We start from the raw sequence: 7,904 nt of genomic DNA, 5'->3' as shown, positions 1-7,904 counted from the left end.
AGCATCTCAGCACTGCCAGGAGTCTCCATATGGCCCCTCCAGCTCCAGGTCCCTAGTGGAGCTCCATGTGTCTTGTCAACAGGAATGTCTGTCAGGGAAACAAGCAGAGAGTGTCCTTTCTGCCTCCAGGGAGCAAGATAGGAGTTCCCAGAATCTTCAGGAGAATTCCATGCCCACACAGAGGCCTTGTTGGCCAAGACATGATTGACAGGCTAGACTCCACCTTCACAAATTGACAGGAGATTATATAGCTGCTATAGCCAGAGTGCTCCTTAGAGGCAAGGATGGCATGATTTCATCTTACAAACTTTGGGCATATTGTCAGGAGAGACCAGTCCCTGGAGAAGGACATCATGTTTGGTAAAGTGGAAGAGCAAGCAGTAAGAAAGATGAGAGGGATCGAGACAGTGGCTGCGTCAGTGGGCCCAGGCATAGGAACAATGGTGAGGACAGTGCAGGACCATCCGGTGTTTCCTTCTGTCGTGCACAGGGTCGCTATGGGTTGGAGCAGACAGTGCAGGACCATCCGGTGTTTCCTTCTGTCGTGCACAGGGTCGCTATGGGTTGGAGCAGACTCGATGCTGGTCCCTAACAACATTTGCTGTGCAACCAGATGTTGTTGTCAAGGCCACTTAAAAAATTTAAACAGAAAAACTATAAAACCATAATCACGAAAATGCCAAGATGATGATGAAAAAAAAAAAAGGACTACCCATCAGTTCATTGCTTTATCTGCACTGCAATTTTCTCTCTCCGTCTCCTGTTTGGCATTGTTCTCCCTTCTTGTGTGCTCATTGCTCACATGATCCCAACTGTGGTGTGACGTGTCCTTGCATCGAAAACCATGGCGGAGTCGATGCCAGCTGGTGGGCACGCAGGAGCACGCTACCCAGATGCCAAAGGGAGAACCTCCATCGAGCCAGTCCTGGGCGGCAGCTCGTGTTGTGCCTGATCGGCTGCTTTTCTCTGTTCGTGGGGCTTCATCATTGCAGCGTGGGCTCCAAACCATCACTGGGCCTGATATCTCCGTGTCACCTCAGCCTCCACTGCTCTGGACATGATGGTCAGCGGTAGGCCAAACTGAAATGCGGTCTGGTCATGCTGTTGAATTGGCTCCCAGTCATGACGACGGCCTTGTGGATGGCTGCCCTCCCTGTCCTGCACCGTCTCCCCAATTGCTCCCACTCACGAGGTCGCTGTCACGACCCTTGGGTCCATCTGTCTCGCTGAGGGTGTCCCTCATTTTGCGAACCTTTCTACTTTGCCAAACACAGTGTCCTTTTCTCATGCATGATCCTTTCAGAAGACATGTTCAAAATCAGTGAGCCGGAGTCTCAGCATCTTCCCTTCTAAGCAGCATTCCGGAGTGTGTCTTCTAAGACTGATTTGTTCATCTTTCGGCAGCCCCCATGTGCTCAATACTCTTTGCCAACACCCCAGTCTGAAGGTTCCAAGTCTTTCCCTGCCTTCCTTTTATAGCATATGAGGTGCTAGAAAAGACCAGGGCTTGGGTTAGGTACACCTTAGTCTTAATGACATCTTTGCTTTAAAAAAAAAAGAAAAAGGTAACTATTTCCCGGCAGCTTTAGCAAATGTGACACGTTGTTTGCTTTCTGGACTGCTGCGTCCATGGGCATTGCTTGTAGCTTGGATTGTTGTCAGTAAATAGTCACTCTTCTCCCCTCCCGGTGTGGGGGGAGTGTTCTCTGCTGCATCCACCCAGGCTGGCCCGCGTGACTGGGTTTGGCCAAAGGACGGATGGTGAACGTGCCCGGACCCTCCGTGTTCCCCCACCTAAGAATTTGAATCTTGAGCTGCAGGAATCTTCTTGGGAGTGGATGCCCCTGCAGCCTTTAGTCTGGGAGGACTGAGAGACATCTGCAGCAATTCTGTACCATCCTCTGTGGCCAAGTCCAGCAGCCCTCCCCTGTATGACTGTGCGACTTTGCCACGCTCAGCTTAGACCCCTCCCAAACTCAGTGGACATCTTGCTTCCGGGCCCTGAATTGAGGTGCTTTCTGCTGCAACATTATAGTGCCGACACCGACTGGAAGCCCTGTGCTGACAGGCCCCTCTCAGGGCGCCTTCGAGTAAACGTCACAGACCTCGGAGTCTCTATTATAAGCTGATTTTTAACTCACGGTAGCCACTTTGTACAATATAATCTGATCGTTATTCCACAATGATCATATTAGACCTTCATCAGGGCCACGCCCTGTGCAGGCCGGGGGACTCACAAGCGATGGAAAAGAACGCTCCCGAGCTTTGACCTCACACTGTGAAGAGGACAATGGCCTTAAAGAACCATGTGAATGAGAACACCACCAGAAGGGGAGACCTTAATTGGCATTTCTCAAGCTCAAAATACTTTAGTTAAAATTCAAGCCTCAAATTGCAATATTGATATTGTTGGGTTCTGTGGGCAAAATATTGAATTGTGCAGGAAGCATTAAAATAAGATGTAAAGAGTATACAGTATCTATCTATCTATCTATCTATGTATCTATCTATCTATAATTGATCATCTATCTATCTATCTATCTATAATCAATCATCTATCTATCTATCTATCTATCTATCTATCTATCTATCTATCTATCTATCTATCTATCATCTGTCAATGTTCAACCACTTCAGAAGATAAAATGTGATCATGAACCAATAGGACTGAAGGAAAAAGTCCAAGTGGCGTTGAAGGCACTTGAAAGACTACCAGACTCCAGGACTCTGCGGAATATCCTCGGAGCCGTTTCCTACGCAGCACTGCCTTCGCTGTGAGCACAGGGAGGCCGGCAGCCGTAGCTGACCTTGAGGGGGTCAGACATACCTTCACCCTCGGTCCTTCTTCGCCTGCTCTCACACCAGCTGTTCCTCTCACTCTATTTCTTTTTTAAATTTATTTTTATCACTTTATTGGGGACGCTTACAGATATTATAACAATCCACAATTCAATTAGATCAAGCATAATTGTACAATTGCTGCCACCATCATCTTCAAAACGTTTTCTTTCTTCTTGAGCTCTTTGATATCAGCTCTGCTTTCTCCCCTCTCCCCAACACCCTACCTCCATAGAAACCCTTATTATTATATATTATTATTATTTTGCCATATCTTACACCAGCCAATGTATCCATTCACCTACAATTCTGTCATTTATTTCCCTTGTGTGGGGCTATATAGTCATCATTGCTATCGGTTCCCACTTCCCTCCTATGCTCACCCTTCTTCCCATATCCTCAGCTTATTTGGATCTACCATCAATACCCATGGAAGCAGCTGTCGAGAATCAAAGGAAGGTTGTAAAGCTACCGCACTAGACCTCTTTTAAGAGTTAAAAAGCAAAGAGAACTATGGTGCCTCTAATCCAAGCCATGATTTTTCTGATGCCTTGTATACATTCAAAAGCCGGACAATGAATCAAGACTGAAGAAGAATCACCACATTTGAATGATGGTGTTGGTGAAGAATACGGAATATTCCATGAACTGCCGGCACAACAAACAACTCAGGCTTGGAGAAAGTGCAGTGTCCCTTAGAGGTGAAAATGGTGGAACTTTGATGCTCAGGCTTTGGCATGTTATCAGGAGGGACCATCTCCTGGGGGAGCAAATCATACTCGGGAAAGTAGACGACAAACAAAAACAACCCTCAAGGAAGTGGATGCATACGGTGGCCCTGACAATTGACTCACACACAGCAATGGCTGTCAGGATAGTGTCATACCAGCCAGTGTTCACTTTGTTTTCTTTTATTTAATTTTTTTTTTTCACTTTGTCTTCTATAGGGTTACTCTGAGTTGGAATTGAGTTCACTGCACTTAGCAGCAACAACATATACAATGACCAGAAAAGGCCAATATAGAGGGACCGAAGTTTATTAACAGTTCCCGGGAGATAAGAGAGCTTTAGGGAGAAAGCATTTTGATTAAGGCTAAGGTTACATAGCTAATTCTTGTAAATGATGCCAGTTAGTTACACATTTGTAAAAAATTTGAATTGATAAAAGTTGTATAATAGATATCTTGACAGCAACAACAAGGGGAAGAGAAAGACTAGCCACTGTGAGCACTTGTGTCCCCACAGGCCAAATGGGATTTAATTCCTTGCTCTGCAGGTTTTGTGTCACGGACAGGGGATACCCAGTAAGTTGGCGTAATAACGTGTTTAGTGTTTCTGGCTTACCTTCTAGTTCATTGTGTAGTGCCTGAGGTTCTCAAAGCTTGAAGAAGATCCATCCAAGTCATAACATTGTTCTCTGTTTGCTTCCAGCAACAGAGGCAGAAGGGGAGTGAGGAGCAGGGGCAGGAGGAGGATATGGAGTGTGTGACTCATTGCTTCCATGAATAACTGCCTCCTTTGCCACAAGACCAGAACCAGATGGTGCCTGGCTACCACTACCAACCATTTTGACCTCAAATTTTATGGAAGAACTCTGATCAGTAGAAGCTAAATGCAGACAGAATTTCAAATTCTCATAGTCTAGATTTTCTTGATGGAGTCTAGATGTGTTCCTGAATCTATTGCCCTGAGATAATCTGCTCTGTAAACCCTCCCCTAATTCATAGTAAACAGTTAATAAATAAAGATGTACAAATAAACACATGCATACATAAATAAATTAGAGAACAATCACAACAAGAAAGCTTAAACCAAAAATAATATCCCCTAACGTCTTCTTGAGGCTAAATAACAGCTTGGCGTAACCAGTAAAAGATGTCTGCCTTGAGAGTAATGGTATAAAAATACACTTATGGAAAGCAAAATGAGGAGGGCCATTTGGAAGACTAGTTGGGAAACTTAGGCTGTCGTGAATTTATGTTTATGGGGGGGGCGGGGAATTACTCAGCAAAGGAGCATGAGAATGGTTGCAGGACCCTAAGAATGTCTATGTCACTGAATTATACACTTAGAAACTGTTGAATTGGTACATGTTTTCCTGTGTATTTTATGGACAACAAAAGAGTTAAAAAAAGTAAAGTTTTACTATTAAAATATTCCATTCCTCATCAAAGAACAAAAAATCATATCGTTGTGTGCTCACCTTCCCTATACGATTGCTGAAGACAAATGGGTCCATAAGCAAGTGTGGTGACAAAAGCTGATGGTGCCCGGCTATCAAAAGATATAGCATCTGGGGTCTTAAAGGCTTGAAGGTAAAAAGTGGTCATCTAGTTCAGAAGCAACAAAGCCCTCATGGAAGAAGCACACCAGCCTGTGTGATCACCAGGTGTCGAAGGGATCAGGTATCAGTTATTAAAAACCAAAAAATCAAATCATTGTGAATGAGGGGAGTGTGGAGTGGAGACCCAAGACCCAACTGTAGGCAAGTGGACATCCCTTACAGAAGGGCCACGGGGAGGAGACGAGCCCGTCAGGGTGCAGTGTAGCAATGATGAAACATACAACTTTCCTCGAGTTCCTAAATGCTTCCTCACCCCCGCCACTATCATGATCCCAATTCTACCTTACAAATCCGGCTAGACCAGAGGATGTACACTAGTACAGATGGGAACTGGAAACACGGGGAATCCAGGGCAGATGATCGCTTCAGGACCAGTGATGAGAGTGACAATACCGGGAGGGTGGAGGGAAGGTGGGGAGAAAGGGGGAACTGATTACAAGGATCTACATATAACCTCCTCCCTAGGAGATGGACAACAGGAAAGTGGGTGAAAGGAGACATTGGACAGTGTAAGATATGACAAAGTAATAATAATTTATAAATTGTCAAGGGTTCATGACAGAGGGAGGGCAGGGAAGGAAGGGAAAATATGAGGAGCTGATACCAAGGCTCAAGCAGAAAGCAAATGTTTTGAGAATAATGATGGCAACAAATGTACAAATGTGCTTGACATAATGGATATATGTATGGATTGTGATAAGAGTTGTACGAGCCCCCAATAAAATGATTTTTAAAGTTCCATTCCTATATTTATATATCCAGTTCCTTTGACTACTGTAACACAGTGCTCCAAACCTGATGGCTTCAAACAACACTGATTTATTTGTTTACTGATCTGGAGGTCAGAAATCCATTTCAATGGGCTGAAATCCGATGTGGGCAGGCCTGTGCCCCCACTGGAGGCTCTGGAGAAGAATCCGTTTCCATGCCTTCTTCAACGTGTAGCGCTGCGCGGTGCTTCCCTTGGCTCATGCTCCTTTCCTCATCTTCTAAGCGGGCAGGGAGGCAGTCTAGCTCCTCTGGCTCTGCATTCCTCTGACACCTCCCTCCATAACGTGACTTTCTTCCGTGCCAAATCTCCCTCTGCCCACCTCTTGCAAGAGTACTGTGAATACCAGGCAATCCAGGATAGCCTCTCTATCTCAAGATGCTCTTCGTGACCATAGGTGAAAAAAAAAATCCACTTTGGAATAAGGTGACATTCACAGATTCACTCCAGAGCTAGGACCTGGTAATCTTTGGGGGTCATGGGTGCTAATTATATGCTAATGTGTTAGGCAGGGTTCTCTAGAGAAACAAAACCAGAACACACACACACACACACACACATATATACAGATAGATAGATAGATAGATAGATAGATAGATGATAGGTTTCTACAGCACGAAGGAATATAACAGCTCATTGGTTCACACGACAGCACAGAGGGCTCAGTTCAACTCACTTCCATGGAACAGTTAATAGACTGGAAGTCCTTCAACTCACTAGGGCTGCTGGGTCCAAGGCCAAGGAAGCAGAGAGCTCAATCTTCCCTTGGGCAATGCATGCAGGGTCCACCCACAGGGAGCAAACAGCAGGGTGGGTCACCAAGTCAGCAGGTCCAGAGCTTAGTGAAGCAGGCCCAGATGGGATGTAAAACTCAAGCAATGCAAGATGACAGGATCCACCAGCCTCAAGTTCAAGCGATGTCACACCAGCAGCATGGCGAAGCAGGTCTCAAAGGAACCTCAAGCTCTAGCAACAAGATTCATGGGTTGGCTTGTGCCACAGGTAGGGTAGCTTACAAGTTGAGGCAAAGAACTAGCTAAAGCAGCCGCACACTGGTTCGATCACCAGGGAGCGAGAGAGTGAGGGTGGGCCTTGCCAAGCCATTTATCTCTTTGTCCTCCAATCAAACTGCAACCTGATTAATCCCACATGTTCCTATTGGCCAGGTTGGCAAAATAAACCTACCGATCACAGTTTCCATGTTAAATAACACATTGGCAGTTCGAACTCAACCCTAAGTTTCATGGGAGAGAAGTCCTGGTGATCTGCTCCATAAAAATCATTGCTGTTAGTGTGTTCTGTATAATTGAGGCTCGACTCACAGGAACCCAATGTGACTGAGGCAGGACTGGTTTTCTAGGCTGTAATCCTCATAGGAGCAGACCACCCGGGTTTTTCTCCCACAGAGCTGCTGGGTGGGTTCAAACTGCCAACCTTTTGGCTAGCAGTCAAGTGATAAACCATTGCTACTCTGGGGCCCTCCATAAAGATTACGCCCCAGATAACCTGATGGAGCAGCTCCACCTTGTTTCACTGGAGTTCTGTCTGTTAAAAGCGGTCTTGAAGGCACCGGATAACAATCACCACAGCAGCAGTCACTTGCCTGGAAGGTGTAAAAGTAGTAGTATCCAATTCCGTTGACTCGGGATGCATTTTTATACTGAGTCAGACTCCACAAGAAAACACTTTCTTAATGATTCTTTGAGATTGTTGATTTTAACACACATACTCTGAAACCCTTTCGGTTGTGGTGAATAAGGAGCTTTGGTGGAATTGTGAGTTAGGCACCGGACTGCTAACCACAAAGTTGGCAATTCAAACCCACCAGCTGCTCTGAGGGAGAAAGGTGGGGCTCTCTGTTCCTGTAAAGACCCACAGTCTCAGAAACCCCGTAGAGTAGGGTCATTTAGCGTCACAATCTACTGTATGGCAGTGGGACCTGGGTCAGGGCAA

General features: G+C 45.6%; 1 pseudogene; it reads right to left on the bottom strand.

Moving 5' to 3' along the window:
- Positions 1–1,243, bottom strand: part of LOC101657374 — a 140,070-nt pseudogene extending 138,827 nt beyond the window's left edge.
- Between the last annotated feature and the right edge of the window lie 6,661 nt (positions 1,244–7,904).

Source organism: Echinops telfairi, unplaced genomic scaffold (genome assembly GCF_000313985.2).
Source record: "Echinops telfairi isolate 266 unplaced genomic scaffold, ASM31398v2 ScPeMD7_7424;HRSCAF=8462, whole genome shotgun sequence".
NCBI classification, from domain to species: Eukaryota; Metazoa; Chordata; class Mammalia; order Afrosoricida; family Tenrecidae; genus Echinops; species Echinops telfairi.
The sequence above is the reverse complement of the archived record's forward strand: the minus strand, read 5'-3'. Positions and strand labels throughout refer to the sequence as shown.